Raw genomic sequence first — 21080 nt, 5'->3', positions numbered from 1 at the left:
TTGAGGGATACTTTGTCTTTTAATTTGACACTCTAGAGATTAGTTACTTTAGTTTTAACTCACATATTGTTAAGCAATAAAAAAAAATCTGTCTTTTTCAGGGAAACAATTTTTGTCCTTAGGAAAAGAAAGTGAAATTGCCAGTTGCGTGCCAAATTACACACGGTTGCAAAACCCAGGTTCCCCTGAAGAAAATAGTCTTTAGTGTGCCCAGAAGGAGGTAGATCAGGGAGGAATAGATATGGGGATAAATAAAGTCTCTATTGAGCTGGGGAAGATTTTGATGCCACAGTAAAAATAATCTAAAAGTGAGGAAGCCTCGATGCTTCCCACCTCTCCACATCACCTGTGCTGTGGTCTGCTAATAGCTTTATCTGGTAGCTTGTTACAGATGAGGATTTGTGGTCCTGCCCCAAACCATTTGCACTAAAGTCACAAGGCCACAAGTGATTCTAATATTTGAAAAATAATGCTCTAACATTAATTTTTTCCAACCAGCCACTTTCTAGGTTGTTCTCCTAGCTGCCTCTGAAGTTATCTTGTTTAAGGCATATCAGCAGAATCCCTACTGGCAAGGTTCAATGTCCTGGAAGGGTAATTTTTCAAAAGACTAGGTGCAAATGAGAGCTATTCCCACAGGGCCCATGAGATTCTCAAATGACCTAGGCCAATCCATAGAAAATAGTCAAAACAGTATTGTAAGAGACTTGATACCCTATGAGCATGTAAAGGGGGAGGAAGTTCCCCTCAGGCACAGTCATAGGGGAAGGGGAGTAAGGGGAAAATGGGAGGGAGGGAAGAATGGGAGGATACAAGGGATGGGATAACCATTGAGATGTAACAAGAATAAATAAAATATTTTTTTGGAAAAAAAAATAACCTGTATAATTAACACAACTTTAAAAGAATTACAGTTCTTTTTATCTTAAGCCTATTTGATTGTTTTCTGTATTTGTCTAATACATTCTCTGGGCGATAACAAAATAGTGTAGTGAATATAGCTTGAAAAATAATGAAATTAAAAGGATTTTTTTCTTCCCTGCATATTTGCATTTGTATTTCCAAAATGTATGTGTTTTCCTTAAGGAGGCTTTCCTTTGTCGTCTTCTTTTTTTTTTTAACTTTATTAATTTATTCTTCTTACATCTCAATGGTTATCCCATCCCTTGTATCCTCCCAATCTTCCCTCCCTCCCATTTTCCCCTTATTCCCCTCCCCTATGACTGTGACTGAGGGGGATTACCTCCCCCTCTATATGATCATAGGGTATCAAGTCTCTTCTTGGTAACCTGCTGGCCTTCCTCTGAGTGCCACCAGGTCTCCCCCTCCAGGGGACATGGTCAAAGGTGAGGCACCAGAGTATGTGAGAAAGTAATATCCCACTCTCCACTCTACTGTGGAAAGTGTTCTGTCCATTGGCTAGATCTGGGTAGGGGTTTAAGGTTTACCGCCTGTATTGTCCTTGGCTGGTGCCTTAGTTTGAGCAGGACCCCTGTGCCCAAATCTGCCTATCATAATGTTCTACTTGTAGGTTTCTAGGACCCTCTGGATCCTTCTACTTTGCCATTCTCCCATGCTTCTCTCATCTAGAGTCCCAATAGACTGTCCTCCCTTCTGTCTCAGTTTCCTGGTAAGTGAAGGCTTTCATGGGACATGCCCCTTGGGCTAATATGCAGATATAAGTGAGTATATACCATTTGAGTCTTTCTTCTTCTGGGTTAACTCACTCATTATGATCATTTCTAACTCAATCCATTTATCCACAAATTTCAGGAATTCCTTGTTTTTAATAGCTGAGTAGTATTCCATAGTGTATATGTACCACAGTTTCTTTATCCATTCTTCTACTGATGGACACTTAGGCTGTTTCCATGTTCTGGCTATTATGAATAAGGCTGCTACGAACATGGTTGAGCAAATTTTCTTGTTGTGTGCTGGAAATCTATCTGGTGCTATCTCAGAAAAATGGGAATAGGGCTTCCTCAAGACCCAGCTATTCCACTCCTTGGAATATACCCTTTGTCGTCTTCTTTGCCTAGAACCATGATAGCCTCAAAGGGGACCCAAACCTGACTAGAAAATAAGTGTAAAAATAACAGAAAGCTAATAATCCTGGACTCAATTCTGCAGTTACTACACACACACACACACACACACACACACACACACACACACACACACTTAAAACATACTGTCTTTTACAGCCAAGCTTTGTTAGGCAAATGCCAATGAGCAAGACCTTAACAAATTAAATACTCGAGAACTCAGCCTGTATGTAATTACAAGAAGATTTGGGAATAGATGGTGGCAAATAGTTTCTACACAACTATAAGTCTTAAATACAGCTTAAGTCAGTGGCACTGACTGTTGATTTAATGGCCTTTGCTCTGATATAGTTTTTATATAATACTGTTTTAAAGTCTCATTTCTGTTACACTGTATATATTAAATGACTGGTGCCAATTCTCTCTATTGTGTATTGTTTTAATCTTTACATTCATATATATATATCAGTATCTTATGTGTAGCAATACAATTTTCATATTATACAACACTATATTTTGGCACAATTTTTAATAAAAAGTAAAAGGGAAAATAATATCTGGTTACAAAACACTTCATCCCAAAACAAATGCAGAAAAAAATAAATCACTCTTCCTACACTGGACAATGAGACAAACATATTCATGTCTGAGCCAGGAAGCAAAGTTCTTCCACGGTCTCTGGTTCAGTTCCTGCCTTTAGTTCCTGCTTTGGCTTCCTGTGATGATGGGCTGTAAACTCAGCTGCTTTTGGTCAGTGATCTTTCACACCAATAAAATACAGAGTAGGGCAAAGCCCATGATTCAGACTGGGTGAAGAAGTATCTCAAAGTATTTTATCTTACATTTCCTTCATTATTAAGGGTGTTGGATACAATAAAAAAAATAGCTATTGGCTATTTGGCTTTCTTTTTGAGAAAAGTGTTTGTCTGTCTGTCTGTTTATTTGTTTTTTGCTTCCTTGGTATGTGATGTTGTAATTCTTTGTAAATTTTAAACATTAGCCCGTGGATTAAGGATAGCTAGTAAAGAATCTGTCCCATTCTGTGGTTGGTCTGTGTGCTCTGCTGCTAATCCTTTTGTTGCATAGAAACATTTAAATCCATCTTCTGCTGCTAAAGTGCTGTTCAGAAAGTTCTTGAGTGCACCAGCATCTCAAAGAATAGTCTCTATGCTTTCTAGTAGTTTTAACATTTTGAATTTTATTGTATGTAATTTTTAACTTTTAAATATTTTCATAGCAGCTTTTCTCACAAAAGCTCAAATCAATACTATTCTTCCAAAGGGCATAGAAAAACATCTTTTTTTTTTTTTGGAGTTGTGAATTTTTTTTAAAGATATTTTATTTTTTATATATACTTTTATATTATTACACACACACATACACACACACACACACGCACATATATATATATATATATATATATATATATATATATATATATATATATAATAAACTACCTATAGTAAGAAGAACCATGATACAATTAAGAATTATATACATGTTACATTCTTAGTGTTTTGACTATTGGTATTTGACATCTTTGAAGAAAACATCTTTCCTATCTTGGTGCAGCTAAAAATCTGAATGTAAATCAATCTCTATCACATCTTGTCATTATCAACTTAGAACATCTATCTAGTCATATAACTTAATTATAATACAAGGTTTACTTCCAATACTTTGAAAGTGCTATTGCAGGCTGTTTAGGATAAGTAAGTTATACAAGCTAATTATCAGTTTATGAAATCATGGTAATGTCAATCACTAGTCTACTTTTATCATAAGAATATACATCTTAGGTGTGGCAGATAGATATGATCTATAGAGAGATAAAGTAGGATAGTTAGATAAGGTCCTCAGAAACCTTAGAGAAATGCAGAATATGGCAGTTTAAAATGTTTTTATTATTTTAAAGATCCACTAATAGATTAACTCCTGGCAACACCCAGCCTACCTCAAAGAGAATGATGAGCATCAAAGAACCTCCTTATAGAGATTGCTTCAAATGTGGCAAACAAGCCACTGGGGAAAATGTCCTCATTTCTACACCACAGATAGAATTCTCTCTAAAAAATGGCAGGCTTGGATGCAGGCAGAATAGAAGGACAAGCTCTGCCAAGGCAGGGTAAGCAAGTCCTCAGCAGTTCCTGCCTCACAAATAGGTCTGTCAGATATATTCAGCCAGAAGGCTGAAGATGGTGCTCCAACATAATAGAGAGTTTTGGGTGACAATTCAGGCAGAAAACTGTCTCTGTCATCTTCTCACTTGGAAAGCTACTAATTGGCACTCCCAGCATACTGGGGTAATCAAGTTTATTCCTTTTCAAGTCTCTGATGGAGATGAAGACCAGGTAGCTTAACTTTACAACAAAGCTTAGTTGTATAGGGATTAAGATGTTTTTAGGTCTAGATAGATGTTTTAAGGAAAACATCTTAAGTGGGGTGTTTTTGTTTTATTTATTTTTTAACTTATTAGTGTGGAGGATGATTGTGTTTTATGATATGTGCGGGGGGAGGGGGCCAGACTACAAGCTCCTGGTATCAGCCTTCCTTTTTCCCCTTGTTTCAGATGGGGTCTCTTGGTCCCTGAAAAAGCTAAGCTAGCTGGCCTTCCAACTTCTGGAGATTCTGCTGTCTCTGCCTCCTCCTATCTCCCATGGGCGCTCTGAGACTGCAGATCCCCCTGCTACTGTGTTTAGTCTTTACATCGAGGTCTGGTTATCAGGCTTGCCCAGCTAACAATAGTTCATCTTACTATCTTATTTTTATAGTTGTTGTTGTTGTTGCTGTTGTTGTTTTGCTCATATGTGAGATTTATTCTTGGCTAGTGTAAATATGTCTAAAGTGTCCAGGTGCTCTAATGTGGAGGGATTCTTAAACAAAAACCCATGCCTGTACTAAAGCAAAATCAGCACTAGATTCCTACTTATTTTATCCCATGTACATTGAAATGTGGTAAATGTGCTGTAGGGTATTTGTGATGATAAGTTAGAAGCAACTGGCTGGAGAGTGGTGCAGCATGGCTCTGCCTTCTGAAGATGCGGTCCTTCCCAACGTTCTGGATTAGAACTGAAGCTTCTAGGAAATGCAGTTTCTGCATTGGCTTTGCCTACATTAGCATGAATAATAAAGCTATGTGCTTTAGCTACCCATATCTGTTCACTCTCAATTTTTTTTCTTTCCTTAAGATTTAAAAGTCATTAAAAAGCATTCATTTATTTGTGTGTATGTTTAAGGAGGGGTGTTGGGGGAGGGGGAGAAGGAAGGGGAGGGGAAAGAAGAGGGACAGGAAGAGAAAGGGGGGGGAGCTAGAGGAGAAGAGGATGTGCTCAGTGTTGATGTGAGTTGATGGGTTGTGATTGGTGGGTGGATGGAGCTTCCTTTCCTGAGGAACAGGACAGAGGAGATAGCTGGAAGAGGGCAGGAGGGAGGGAACCAGGAGGGAAGAATAGAGGGGGCTGTGATCTGGATGTAAGGTGAATAAATAAATTAATTAACTAATTTTAAAACTTCTAAATCACAAAAAAGCACTTACTTTTTTTTCCCTAAAAGACCTGAGATCAGTTCCTAGCATCCCCCACAGTCTGCTCACAACCACCTGTGATGCAAACTCCAGGAGATCCAACAGTCTGGACTTTTGCAAAGACCTATTCTCTCTCTCTCTCTCTCTCTCTCTCTCTCTCTCTCTCTCTCTCTCTCTCTCTCTCTCTCTCTGTCTCTCTGTCTCTGTCTCTTTCTCTCTCTCTCTCTCTCTCTCTCTCTCTTCTCTCTCTCTCTCTCTCTCTCTCTCTCTCTCTCTCTCTGTCTCTCTCTCTCTCTCTCTCTCTCTCTCTCTCTCTGTCTCTCTGTCTCTCTCACACACACACACATGTGCATACACACACACAATTTAAAATAATATAAATAAATCATTAAAATAAAACTGAAAATAGCTGTGTTATTATTATTCATAGGGTAGTAGATTTATTTTTTATATATTGAATTAAAGTTTATATTTTATTGAAAAAAATGTGTACACAATTGCATTTAATATTGGGTAAAATAATACTTTTGTATATTCCTACCTGCTACCAATATTTATTTAATTTTTAGTTTTGTCAATTTTACTTTACCCAAAGATGATAATAGTATACTGTTGGAATAACTTATTATGTTAATATAGTTAGAAATTTTTCTAATTTCTAATAAAATTTTTCTCCTGGACAAGCTGCGAGTCCACTTTTATTTAATTATTTAATTAATTTATTCAGAATATAACTCATGTTTTCCCTTCACTTGTATCCTCCTCTTCCTTCCTCCCTCCTTCTTTCACCCTTTTCCCTTTCCCTGGGTCTGTGACCAAAGGGGACCTCCTCCCCCACCATATGGTCACAGCCTATCAAGTCTCATCTTGGTAGCCTGCTTATTCTTTCTCTGAGTGCTACCAGGCCTTCCCACCAAGGGGAGGTGGTCAAATATGGGGCACCAGAGTTCATGTCAGAGTCAGTCCCCGTTCTCCACACAACTGTGGAGAATGTCTTGTCCATTGGCTAGATCTGAGTAGGGGTTCAATGTTTACTGCATGTATTGTCTTTCTTTGGTGCAGTTGTTGGGGGAGGGGGGCCCTGGGTCCAGATCTGCCCATCATGATGTTCTTCTTGTAGGTTTCTCGGACACTCTGGATCCTTTTATTTACCCATTCTCTCATTCTTCTCTCACCTAGAGTCCCAATAGGAAGTTCTCGCATCTATCCCTCCTGGGAAAGTTTTCATTTTTTTCTACTCTGAACTCCCACTAAAGACTATAATAGAAAATAATACACACTGAGGCCATTTTTTTCACACATGTCTAAAACATTTTTACAGTTGTCATCTTATAGTAACATGGGTTATTGAAGTACTCTATCGTGTTATTTTGCTTTTGTTAATTTGCTTTTGTCTAAAGCAATAGATAAAGGAAAGAACTTCATTCAGTGCTGGAAATTATTCAAAGAAAACTTTTGGCTTCTTCTCAAGTGGAGAATGGTATTGCTGTCCAATTCACTGAGATTCTGGATGGCCATGCCAAGGAAAAGGAGCCAAAAGGATTGTGACCCAGAAGGAAAATACACTTGATCTCCCTCAGATTCCTTTTCTCAACCAAGAAAGAAAAAATGAAGGAAGGAAGGAAAGAGGGAGGGGGAGGGAGGGAGGGAAGGAGGGGGCAAAGAACGGAAGGAAGAAAAAAAGGAAGGAAGGAAGGAAGGAAGAATGTAAGTAAGTTTGCTTTTGGAGTCTTTTGAAAGGACATCTAGCATCAAGTCTATGCTTCTCCTTGACCACACAGACTGGACATACTTCATCATACTTGACACCTGGAGTTCTCAGAGCTGCTCTCTGAAGGCAATACAGTCTATCCCAGATTGTGTGACTTTGTCTCCATTTTCTGTCTGTGACTCTAGGGGAGTCAAGTGGCCCTTAGTCATAAATGGATGCATGGCTGACTCTCAGCTGTAACATCAAAACAATCTTTTTAATTTTAATCTTTAATGATTTCACTTGCGTATTTGCAGAAGAATTCTCATACAACTTAATTGAGAATTGAGATTGTGGGTGTATATATGAAATATGAGGACATTTTTCAAGATACAAAAATTACTGAAGATAACTTTTACAGACCATGGGATAGTTTCTACTGAAACGGTTTTGAGACTGGTTTTGTTTTCTGCCCTACATATCAAGTTTTCCCGACCTGAGCATCAAAATGAATGTCTCCTATCAAAATAACATTAGGCAAAACCTAGAAATGGTTGATTATTTGAAAGTTATGTCCTGAAAGCTATGCATAAGAAAGTTGAATCCTAGCAAATCTGTATCACATCTTCTTTAAGGGCAAAATCTCTTTTAGGACTCCCTTTAATTGACTTAGATTAATGTCCACGAGCATGTTAACTTCTAGGTGTCAGGATCAGGTCTTTGCCAAAGACTTGGGAAAGGCTGAATATCTTCTATGTTCTGCTTATCACTCAAAGACAACCAGCACACACATGCACACATGCACGCACACATGCACACATTAACACACACTCATACATACATACACACACATCCACTAACATATACAGTAACACATACTAACACATACTAAGACAGACTCACATACACTAACACACACAATGACACACAACTTCACACAAACAGTAAAACACACATAGATATATTTATATATACATATAACGTTAGATAATGTCTGTGTTGTGAATACATAAATACATGCGTGTAATTACCATTCCACTAACCCCCATTAAGTTCAGTCTCCATCAGTGTTGTTAGTATGGCTGCTGCAGAGAATTTTCACAGCAAAATTAAATTCAGGATTGCATGTGTTTCAGACTCTTAATCTACTCTAAACACACAAACACAGACACAGAAACACACACACACACACACACACACACACACACACACACACCATCTTCATTAAAACACATTGCCAAGCAAGAACTCAGGTGTGTGTTCAGAACTAGATTCAAGGCTATAAACACCTAAATAATTGATATTAGGAAACTAAGATCTAACCTTCATTGCTTCTGCTATGAAATGATATCATAGTACTATCCTTTCAGGGTTGGTACAAAGCTTGAGTGAGATTGTTTACCTTGTTCTCTGGGGACAAGTCTCTAATTGAAGACACTGTCCTTCCCAGCACCAGAAAAGTTCTGCCTTCCAGGAGGTGACAGACTATAGAGAAATAGCTTTGATAGGATGGCAGGATTTTTTTTTAAAACAATGAATTTGGAAGACTCCCTAAACTCAATTATTTAACTTGTTGAGGAAGTTATGAGCACCACTTTGGGAGTTATAGCACATGAAGAATGGCATCAGTGGAGGAGTGAGGAGTGTAAAAGTGAATATGAGGAGCCTGTGGTGGCAGGACTCTGCAAGTGAGTACAAGGTACTGAGGAATGTAATGTTTCTTTAAGATACTAGCCCTAGGCATTCATACTCTGCCTAGCTGTGTCTTCTTCCTCCAGAGTGCACACCTCTTTGATCATCATCTCTCTATAAACATCATGGTCTTTGTTCTACGATTGTAGCAAAAGTTAACCACCTTTTTTAAAAAAAATTGTTATAATTTATTCACATTATATCCCCATTGTTATCCCCTAGCTCTTATCTTCCAGTTCCCACTCTCCCTCATTCTTCTTCCCTATTCCCCTCCCCTAGACCTTTGATCACAAACTATCAGGCCTCATGAGAGTAGCCTGCATCCCCTTCTTCTGTGTGCCCCCAAGGCTACCTGCGAAGGGGCAGTGATCAAGTTGCAGACACCAGCGTTCACGTCATAGGCAGTGGCCTTTCTCCCCACTCCTCATATACATGGAGCGTGAGCTGTCCATCAGCTACATCTGAACAGGGCTCTAGGCACTCTCCATGCAGTGGCCGTGGTTGGTGCATCAGTTTGTGCAGACCCCCTGGGCCCAGATCCGCTGGCTTTTGTGATCTCCCTGTGGGGCTCTTGACTCCTTCCGGTCCTTCCATCTCCCCGCCCCGCCCCCTTCCATACAACTCTCAGCTCTTCTCCCAAGGTCCGGCTTCAAGTCTGAGTATCTGTCCCACAACCCCACTGAGTGGAGTTTCTCAGAGGACTTCTTTTTGGGGCTAATATCCACTCATAAGTGAGTCTATACCATGTGTGTCCTTCTGGGTCTGTGTTACAGGATTATCTTTTCTAGTTTCATCCATTTGTCTGAAAAATTCAAGATGTGCACCTTTTAAAATTACACACTATTTCAAAAACCAGCTCAGGCCAGGCAGTGGCGGTGCATGTCTTTAATCCCAGCACTTGGTAGGCAAGGCAGTGGATGGCTGTAAATTGGAGGCCACCCAGGTCTACACAGGGAGTCTAGGACAGCCAAGAATATACAGAGAAACTCTGTCTTGAAATATCAAAAAGGCAAAATCCAGAAAACAACACAAACAGAAACAAACAAAACAAACAGAAAACCCAGCTCATCTTATAATCTTCCTATATTGATTTTTAAAAAATCCTTATTGTACCTCAGAAAAATGACTTATGAGCAGAAGATAAAATGGTTTGTATTTTAAGCTTTGAAATTTTAAATGCTTTACACTTCTAGCACACTTTTCGAATGTTTAAGATGTTCGGTTTGGGGGATTTTTGTTTTGTTTTGACCTCATATATCCCAGTGGTAAGATCTCATTTTGGTAAGATGAGCATTTTCATCCATTCTTGCTGTTTACATGGCTCCCTGAGCATTAAAAGGCTAAGAGAAAGACCTTGAGGTTGTGCCTGATGCCTTTGGGCACCTTCTTAGTGGGATGTTATCAGACACTGGCATTTCCCGTTATGAAAATATCTAAGTGTTCCTGAAAGCCTGGAAATTGACCCATAGTTCTCAAACAAAAGAAGACTGCAAGTAAAATTAAAATGTAAATAACTGACCACTAGAAAATGAGTCCTCTGACCAACATGGCCCTGCGCTTGTATGGAGCCTTAGGTTAACCATGTGCCATGTCAACTGAAACGCCATGTACTGGCAGAGCGAGGCAACGCAGGCCTGATGAGCACATTATTACCATTCTCTGAACTTGAATAACACCTAGTAGGTCTTAAATATCTACCCAATTGTACTAATTTGGTTTGTTTGTTTGTTTGGTTGTTTAGTTAGTTTGCTTTTTGTTGTTTTTGTCTTACTCATAATACAAAAACACATGATGTGAATTTCCAAAAGAGAGATCCATTTATACAGTTCACAGTTAAAAACTTCCAAGGAATGTGGCATCTTTTTCATTGAAAATAATATAAAGAATATTGGCAGGAGTATTATATATTGATAGAACATATCAGATTTTAAATGTTGTAACCAAAAGCCTTCATTAAGTATTCTACCAGTAAGTAAGTTATATTAGTTCACTTAGTACCAATGAATTCTTTGCCAAAATGTTCATGTGCTATGATCTGGTGTACAATTGAGAGGTATATCGTTAACTTTGTGAAAAATGAGGTAATTTTCAAAGTCAGCCTGTAATTACATAGGATATGTAATTAACACTTTATAGAAATAATTTATTATATAGGGGAGATGACTATTTCAAGGAATGAAATAGTTTTATTTCAAGATAAATATGTTCATTGTGTGCACATTCATGTAAAGGTTCATCTTAGAAACAAACAAAACTCTTCTAAAAATCAGAAGTAGGCCAGGCAAGGTGGCTCACTAGGTAGAGTGCTTGTCACAGAAGTCTGAAAATTGAAATTTGAACCATGGGAACCAGTAAACAAATATTTAACAAAGGTAAAATGTGTAGTTAATAATAAAATGTAGAAATTATTATCACTTTAAATTAGGGAAAAGAAAATTAACACCAAACGGGGAACCATGACTAGGGTGAATATATATAATCTGTAAGTAAGTGCTTCAGGAGTATGCACCAGAAAATGAAAAATAACACTCATAGCCACCAGCAGGGTGAATAAGTAACCTTTAGCAGATAAATACAGAGCAATATGACAATCAATGATGGAATAAAATACTATTATCCCAAAGAACTTCTGAGAATTTCAAAACCATTTTGATAATAAAAAGAAGTTAAAAATAATATGAGTACATATAATATATATTTCTAATTATGTAAAATTCTAGAATAAACTGGACTCTAGTCACCAGAAACAGACTAGTAGTTGCCTTGTTCTGAGAGCAGAGCAGATGTGAGTTCATTGTGAAAGGCCTTCTGCAGGCTCCTGTGTCTGAACACTTAGTCCACAGTCAACAGGGCTATGTTGAGACAGGCTATGGAACCTTTCGGGTAGTACGTATAGCTGGAGGAAGCCAGTTACCAGAGTTGGGTCTTGAGTGTTATACTGACCACATTTCTAGTCTGAGTTCCCCCACTGCCATACCTTCCCACCACAGTAGACAGTCTCTGACCTGTGGGGCTAAGATTGCTTCTCCTGAGTGTTTTCTCACAGATAGGAAATAGTGAACTAATTTAACCAGGGGTACAAGGGAGGGTTTGGTAGTGCTTTATGTCCTAACAGTGGTGATGAGTACATGGCTACAAATTGTGTCTAAATATGCTGAAAATACTAGCAAGGTATTTGTATATGAGGATGCCCAGTTATTTCAAAATAAACCTGATTGAAAGGGGAGATTGAAGGAAGAAGAGAAAGAAAATAAACCCAGGTAGGATTAAGCTCTCATAGTCAGTGGCTGTTCTTCTGATATATAAAAAGAACAAACCTATGCCTTGCTTCCTGGGCAAAGCCCTATAGCAGTAGAATACTCAAGGAAAGTGTTTATAATATCTATTCAGCTGGTGGACTCCAGGAGAGTCATGACAGTCCACATGGACAGCATGGTTTGAAAGAGGCAAAATTGTCTTCTTCCTTAAAGAGCAATGAAGAATTAGGAAAAAAAAAGCCTCAGGCAGACTATACAGATAATTTTGTAAGTAGGTGTGTGCAGAAGCAAGGTGTGAGCAATACCAGAGGCACAGCCTGTGTGTTCTGAGAAACAGAAATGTGATGTGGGCCTGAGTAGCAAGAGACTGCCTATGTGTTCCAGGGAAAACTGATTATTTTGCTTCATATTCTATGACATATTGCCCAGGTACTGATGGCTAAATCTATATCTCACTCTTTTTCTGTGGTGCCCACGCCACCGCGGTACCAAGTCGAGGGCGAGGGACTGCGGATTTAACTCATACACACACACACACACACACACACACACACACACACACACACACACACAAACACAGCAGGTCCTTTGTGCTAAGAAAGCAACAGCCACAGTAGCGGTTTATTATTCTCGTTCAGAGTTCCAAAGAGCCTTCTTATAGGCAGCAGAACAGGAATCCTCCTCCCAGGTGAAATCCCTCAAGAGGTGATTGCACACAGGAGGACAAGTCTCGAGGAAGGGAGGGGCGCGTTCTCAGAGCAGTAAACAAGACTAGCTAACCAAGATAAACACAGACATGGAAGCTGCTAGAAACAGGACATGAGACAGCAAGACAGGCAGGCAGCCCAGTTGGGCCTGGTTCCTACATTTTTCTACTTGTCATTTCACAGGTGAACTCATGTTCTTGTCCTTCATAGGAAGGCATTCCTTAATTAACTGTAAGTATTGTATTTTTTCGAATGATAATAATATTAAACACAAAACTGTTTCTTTGTGAAAACTTAAGCTGTCTTAACATTTATGCCATGAAATAGGATGGTTGCTTAACAGACTTCACTTGAGTAGGAACACTTTTGCTTTCAATTTAACACACTACAGTAATGTACAGAATGTTTTCTGAGAGCTAGCTTGGAGTAAAATAGCAACATCTTTTCAAACCCTGTTATTTTGGTCTGTGACCTCTTTTGTTTGAGTAATTGATCTCCTCCTGGGTGTGTGGTGAAATGGCAAGGGACAAAATCAGGGTCATTGTCAGAAGAATGGCAAATATTTTGCAGAGAGTTTTCAAATTTTGGGTTTATATCCTTTACTCTCAGAATTCTGGATCACCACTTGAAGAAGGTATAAATAATGAAAAAAATCATCCAGAAAAGTTTGATGTGTCATCTATTCCCGCCATTTACCTGCATCATCAGGCTGATAAACTGATGCTAAGGAGATGGCTTAGTGGGTAAATGATAATCAGTGCTTCATTGCCCAGCACTCACATATGAATATAACCCCGGTGCCACATTTCTGTAACACCAGTGGTAGGGCACAGTGTAGGGAGAGACATAAGGATCCCGGAGCTTACTGGTCAGCCAGTCTATAGTCTGATACAGTAAACATCAGGCTCAGTGAGAGTCCCTATTTTAAAATATATTTGATGTCAACTTCTGGCTTTTGGGCACAATAGGTATGCCTACACAATAGGCGTGCACACACACACACACACACACACACACACACACACACACACACACCAAGGCAGGAGGAATATGGAGGGAGGGGAGATTATTTACCAGGAGTCCTTTTGCAGTGAGTTCCATCATGACAGTAAGCACTCTGAAGATGTCCTGCTCTACAGCTGGCATACCTGGGGACTGTTTGCTCAGTACACTACAGATGTTAAGTGCCCATAAACTCCTTACTATCTTGAATCTGTTACTACCAAGAGACATTGTATTAAATGCTGGAAAATGAAAGTGTGAGGAAGCTTTCTGCTAATCACTTAAAGATCCATTAAGAACTTAGATTTTAAAGCAGTAGACAACAAGGTGGTGAATGCATATTATTTTTATATATTCTTACAAGATGTAACATTACCTCTTAAATAAAATACCCTACCTTTGATGAGGAGGAATAATAATTATAAATTAGTAGCACTAATATTTCCAATTTTTTTATTTACAAATTTAATGTAGCTGGAGGCTTGAGTGACTTTTAAACATAACCACATGAAAACATAGGTAATGTCTTGAAACGAATATCCAGTCAGCATCGCATTAACATTACAAATCTCTGCATAGCAGTTGGTTAATGTACGTTTCACTCATGTTGTGCCTTTAATACTCTTATTTTTCTCTCTTGTGTTATTTCTTGAGGGGAACTGAGTTGTTGTTCCTGTCGTTCCCCTTGGTCTGTGTCATCTGACTGCATCCCTGTCGTGTGGCTGAATGGGGTGCTGTGTTCCCTTATTCTTGTAACTGGTAGCTAGATCTAAATATTACATTGTGCTCACATTCAATATCTTTAACACATTCATTTTGTAGGCAGTGGTTTGCCCATCTGTGGTATTAACTCTGTCTGCTGTGCTCAGTATGCTTTAAATACTTTAAGTGCACTTTAAATGCTATAGCCTTATAAGTGAACGTGTCAAAAAATATCTGGATTTCCCATGTTTGCAAAAGAGTCAATAAATTAGCCATTTGACATCTGTCCTTATCATTTGGATATGTACTTTTGCAATCTGATAGCCCCACAGACCTCATTCCTGCCCCGGCTTCTTACGCTGCACCCCGCGTTTATCACCCCCTGCAAAGTCTCCGGCAAGCTTTTGAATTTGAAACATTTTCATGCAGAACTCTGTGCCTGAATGAAAGAAAACCAATCTTAAAATGAAGAATACTGTTTTGGTAATTTAATTAAATCAAGTAATCTGGATCAATTAGGGTGAAACAAATAAAGAAATGTGACACGGAGAAATATTTGTGTGGGGAAAGCAGAAGAAGTCTTTCCGTGCTATAAGATTAGCAGTAATATGTTTGAGTGTCTATTAAACCATGCATAGCAAGCACAGTTAAAGGATTTACAGTTTGAATACACACTGTATCGAATGACAATCCAAGGCGATGGCAGCCCTCTAGCCAGACTGAAGTGTTTTATGCTGTTCAGTCTAACGTGGTAATGAAGTTCATTTACCCTAGTCTACTTGCATCAAAGCATCACTTTCTGAGTACAATCCCTGGGCACCCTTTAACTTATTTTATTCTGACAATTTTTTTCTGCCTCACCTGTCCATAGTGTTTTAGCGATTGGTCCCTAGTGGTGAGGCACTCTTGAGTATTCTTGGTAGGTTCTCTGGTCACCTGACATGGGCTTTTTCACTTAGAATTACAAAGAAGTTTTAAATCCATAAGCTATGTGACAGAGAGGCAGTGGCTTAAATTCTAGTTAGAAAACATACTATAATACATTGAAAAATGGTCAAACAATAATATCTCAAAACTCAATCATTTTGAAATGGTGAAATTGTTGTTCATAACAATCTCATTCTGTAGTATGCTGGTGTGTATCTCCCAGGTTACATATTATTCTCCTGGATTAACAGACAGCAGCCTAGCAGTCTCTACTTCCAGCATACTAGATTTCTACTATGAGTATTTGGGGGTAGAACTAACATGAAAAAAGAGAAGAAAGACCACTAAAACTGTTATCACCACTCTCTGTGTCGTGTTCTAACAAGGAAAAGCTCATTAGGACACAGCAAACAGCTCTAGCACTGATCTCTAGGGAGACTTTCAAAGGAATTATTTGCACCACAAAGGAACTGTGGGAGCTTTCTGTTCATTTGTCAGAAAAATTCACTAAGCGCAGCACTCCCAGAAACAGAGCGAGGCACAGGAAGCGATAAACTTCACAATACATCATTGCGTTTGGACACTGCAGTAAAGTCATCAGACAAATCACCTATTAAATGTCTCTTATGCAATTATTTTTCATAAAATAAAAATAAAACATGATACCCATTTGTTTCCTTTCTGGTTTTACTCTTTATTTGAAAATTAAAGTCTGTTTTAAGACTGTATTGGAGAATTTTTAGATATAATCAGAGCGTTAAATATTCATAATATTTTTCAAGTTCACATATATTTATTATACAGTGCATTAGGTTATATGAGGATATTTCCATGTAGACATATAATTTACTTAGAGCATATTTCACCTCAAGACTTCCAATATTTCCTTTGTCAGCCCACTCCTTTTGTGTTACTCCTATTTATTAAATTAGACAGGTTTGCTTGGATAGATAGATAGATAGATAGATAGATAGATAGATAGAGAGATAGATAGATAGATAGATAGACAGACTGACTGTGGGTATGATTTTATACATCTGTAAAATCCAGTGATAAAAAATGAGAAGAAACTTCAATATTTGCCTTTCTGGGTTGCCTTAGTATGCTTAATTATCTCATTGCATCTATTTTCCTATAGATAACATAATTTTGTCACTTTTATATCTAAAATTCATTACATATGTGTGTATTTATTTGCCTGTGTGTATATACTTAGAGATGCATTCACACACAAGCACATTTCATTCAGCTGCTTATTTGTCACCAGACACCAAGTTTGCTTCCATAGCTTAGGTATTATAAAAACTGTTGCCATGAGCCTTGCTGTACAAGTGTCTCTATGGTATGTTGTCTGGGGTCTTTGGATAGACACCCAAGAATGATAACGCTGTTCTAATTGTAGTGTTCTGGGGAGCATGCATGCTCATTATCATAGTGGCTGAGCTAGTGACTTTTCCCTCTATTTATTATGTAAGAGTTGCCTTTGGCTCACATCTTCACCATAATTTATTTGTTGTCCTAATGAGTTACATCTCACAGAAATGTGATGTAATCTTGGGGTTATTACAACTTGCATTTCTGTGGCTAATGAAGTTGAATGTTATTCAAGTTCCTTTGTGTTTGTTCTTCATCTTTCAAGATTTCTACTCATTTTACCAGCTTACCTAACTACAGGATTCTCAGGTTTCTTGATATTTAGGTTTTTAGTTTTTTCTATACCTAAATATTATTCCTGTCAGATTATGATTAACAGAGTTTTTCTCTTATACTGTAGGCTGTCTTTTCACTTAACTGTTTTCTTGGTTGTACACAAGCTTTTTTGTGTGATTTTCTCCCTTTTATTGAAAAAAATTTTTCTCACATAATGTATCCTAATTATATTTTTCCCTTCCTCTTCTTTTTCCAGTTAATCCCCACCTCCTCTCTCATCTATATCCATTTCCTTTCTGTCTCTCATTAGAAAACAAATAGGTTTCTAAGAGATAATAATAAAATAAAATATAATGATAAAAAAGCTAACTCATTGAAATAAACAAATATAAAATAAAATGAGCTCAATAGATGGCACAAAAAACACAGACCCACCTGTTTTCAAACTAAATGGGAGTATTCTTACCCTTCCAATTTTATGAACAAATATTTGCAGCATTAACATTAGTTTCTCTTAGTTGGCAGGTAGAGTTCAGTGATGAATTCATCTTGATGTGGAATCGTTAGTCGAGAAAAAATTATTACTGCTTCAAACTTGTTGTTTGCTATATACGTTTATTATTTTCAAAACTTTGTATTGGTTCTTTGTGAATTTCACAGTATGCACCCCAATTCCATTCATCTAACCTTCTCTTGTACCCATCCTCCACCATTGCAACCTCCCCATAGCAAGAGAGTAAAAAAAAAAAAAAAAAAAAACCAATTGTTAGTGTATCACAGTATGTTCCACAGTAACCATTTTCTCTACATCTCTTTGCTTGCAATATTTATTGTAATGACTCATTGGTCTGGTGCAAGGGCTATGAGGCCTCTGGCTTCTCCTACTCTGTCAATACTGGAACCTCACAGAAACTGCTCTTGATATCTTGTTGCCCTGTGTCATGAAGATCCTGTAGTTTTGGATCAGTAGGATTGCCCCCCTCATTGCTCTTCAGCAATTCATGAATGGGTTAGATTTTGGGGCAAGCCAGTTCAAGCCCTGGTTCTGTGCTGAGAGGTATCTGAGCTAGTCAGCCTGCTGGCTCTCCCACTCTCACACCCACAGGCAAGCTCCCTGGCACTCCTACAGCCAGGATCTGCTCTACCCTGCTGTCCAACAAGTATTGCAGCAGGTGAGGGACAAGGCCAGTTCTCTCACTCTTATGACCAGCTCTCCCACATACCATGTGGGATGAGGGAGGGAAAGAGGGCATCTCTCCCTCATTGATGCCACCGCACAGGAAACAAGTAAAAGCCAGACCTTGTATTTTCATATTCTTGGGGCAAACTCACCAGCAACTTATGCAATGTGTGTGGAGCCAGCTCTCCTGAGTACTGCAGCAGCTGGTTAGGAATGGAGTCAAATTTCCTGCTCCCGTACCCCTAGGACCAGCTCCTGAGATGCCTAAGGTAAGGGATGGAGCCAGTTCTGCACATCCATCAGACATTAACATCAGAGATATCTGCCTGGAGTTTGGTGCTAACAGACTGCTACTGATGCAAGACAGCCGACCAAGAAGTGTCCCTCATGACATCACAAGCCAGGATCTCACTGTGGCCCCAAGTAGCATCACCGGCTATTCACATCAGGCTGTTCCTCCAGTCTCTAGTTCTGCCTCACTTCATTGTGCCCACATCCTTCTGTTTCTCATTCTCTTCCATTTCTCTACCACTTTCTTGCTCCTCTTAGTGGCAAACAGGGTCTCTGAGTATGTAGGGTCATCTCAGGAGTGTTCTCAGGAGGGCTATGCCTGTATGCGTGGTGCATTATGACAATGGTAAGGGTCATCTCAAGTATGGTCTGCCCCATCCCCACCCCTGGGCTGGGAGACACAGTCCAGCCTCCCCGGAGCCAGACTGGTAGTTATCTCAAGTCCATTTTTCTTAGGGATTCTTAAGCTACTAATCATTTAGATGACCAAAGGTCACAATACTGAGCCTAGACATAGCCTGTCTCCTCTCTGACACCTATGGACAGACACACAGGTAAGTAACACTGCAGGGACACCTTCAACACCTCTAGGGAAGATAAATTATTCATCTTATCTAAGACCGATTTTAATAAGCCATGTGCACTTAGAATTTTATTTATTTATCGTTTGAGATTTTTGAGTTAATGAAATGTAAATGTGGTTAATTTAGGTAGATCTTAATTATTTTCCAAGATTGATTGGTATCTGTAGTAGTGTCATTCTTTTCATATCTGATTTCATTAATTTTTTTTTCTATTTTCACTGGTTTGGATAAAGGTTTTTTACATTACAAATATTTAAAGGACTGTTTCGTTGGTTGTTTGTAATATTTTGTTTCCATTTCACTACATTTTGCTCATAATTGTTTCCCTTCCAATATATTGATTTCTTTTCTTCCAGCTTTTAATGGCCAGATATGTTCATGAATGAAGTTCAGTCAGGAAATATTTTGCTGTTGATGACAGTAGTGATTGTCACTGTATAATAAGTTATATTTAGATTTATAAATTTAAAATGTTAATCATTAGTTACTGAACATATTGTGGCAGCAGAAATTTGCATTCTATTTGGCTATCATCTGCTTCAGATGCAGCCACCATCCAGGTTTTACCCAGGTTGATGTTTGTCTCAAGTCTTGAGTCATCTCATGGTCACTCCTGTTACAGAATAGTATCCAATCCCTCAGTGACATAGACACTGGGCCTGCTTTGGTGTTGGCTGTTGATTGATTGGTGGTCATGCATAAGCCGTTGCTATGTGCCCCACAGAGAAGCTCAGAATGACACTTCTGTTATATTAGTGACAAAATGTGCTCCTCTCTTATCCAGACAGATATATGTCCTCTGTCTTCTAAGACTGTTGACCATACTAATACCTATGGAAAGTAGTTTAAAAAAAAAAAGACAGCAAAACAAGGAGCAATGTTGAGACCCCCGGAGAATGGCCTTCCAACAAGTTGTTTATTTCAGAAAAATGAGAGGGTGTTCAGTAGTCTTTACACAGAACTAGGACACTGCGGCTATTGATAATTAAAATGTAAGAAATTCAGCCACATGGACAATTTTTAAGAAGAATCCACCTGAGCAGTGTGTAGGCTGTACCTGCAGTGTCTGTTGGCTAAAGCAGCATTTCTCTCTAGCTTCATGGACATCATTCCCTTTGCCTTACCCCACAGGACTCAATTCATAATACAGATTAAGTTACTACAGGAAATTTATCAGTGAAGGCATATCATAAATAGATTATATTTTAAAGAAAGAAATCATGTCAAATGACATTTGAAATGGGATTCAAGAAGACCCAGCCTTACATACCTGTTTCATTTCCAGCCATGCAGTCATCTTCTTAAAAACTCATAGTGCATATTTTTTTATTCCTCTTAGGAATAAGTGCTTCTTCCTGTGAAAGTAAATATGTTAGAAGTCGTGAAATCTAAACTTAACAAGGAAAGTCAAATTTTGATGTAACATTTTCTAAATTCTTATGTAGAATCAAAAACAATGGCTTTCCTGACCCTTGAGGTGGGAAAAGAGTAAAAAAAAAAACATTAGTTATAGCGCTTTTAGGAGAGAAAAAAAAAAAAAAACCACCACCACCAACAACAACAACAAAAACAGCAGTATTGGCTGGCATTTGTTAAGCAGTGGATCTTGTTTTTTTAAAAACTATTCCTATAATTAAAAGCATGCATCATCAATTGTCCAGTAAAATTTCAATGCTTATTTTTAATATAGGGCTCTTGTGAGACTAGGAAGAAGAAAACTAATTTCTGATAACAGGAAAAGTATATTGTATATTTTAAGAATATTGGACTTTGTTCCCAAGGAAATGTGAATTCTGTTTATCTCTATGGGACTCTCAGACCTACCTGGAC

The sequence above is a fragment of the Acomys minous genome (genome assembly GCF_964271855.1).
Source record: "Acomys minous genome assembly, chromosome: 15".
Classification (NCBI taxonomy): Eukaryota; Metazoa; Chordata; class Mammalia; order Rodentia; family Muridae; genus Acomys; species Acomys minous.
Note: the sequence above shows the minus strand (reverse complement) of the source record.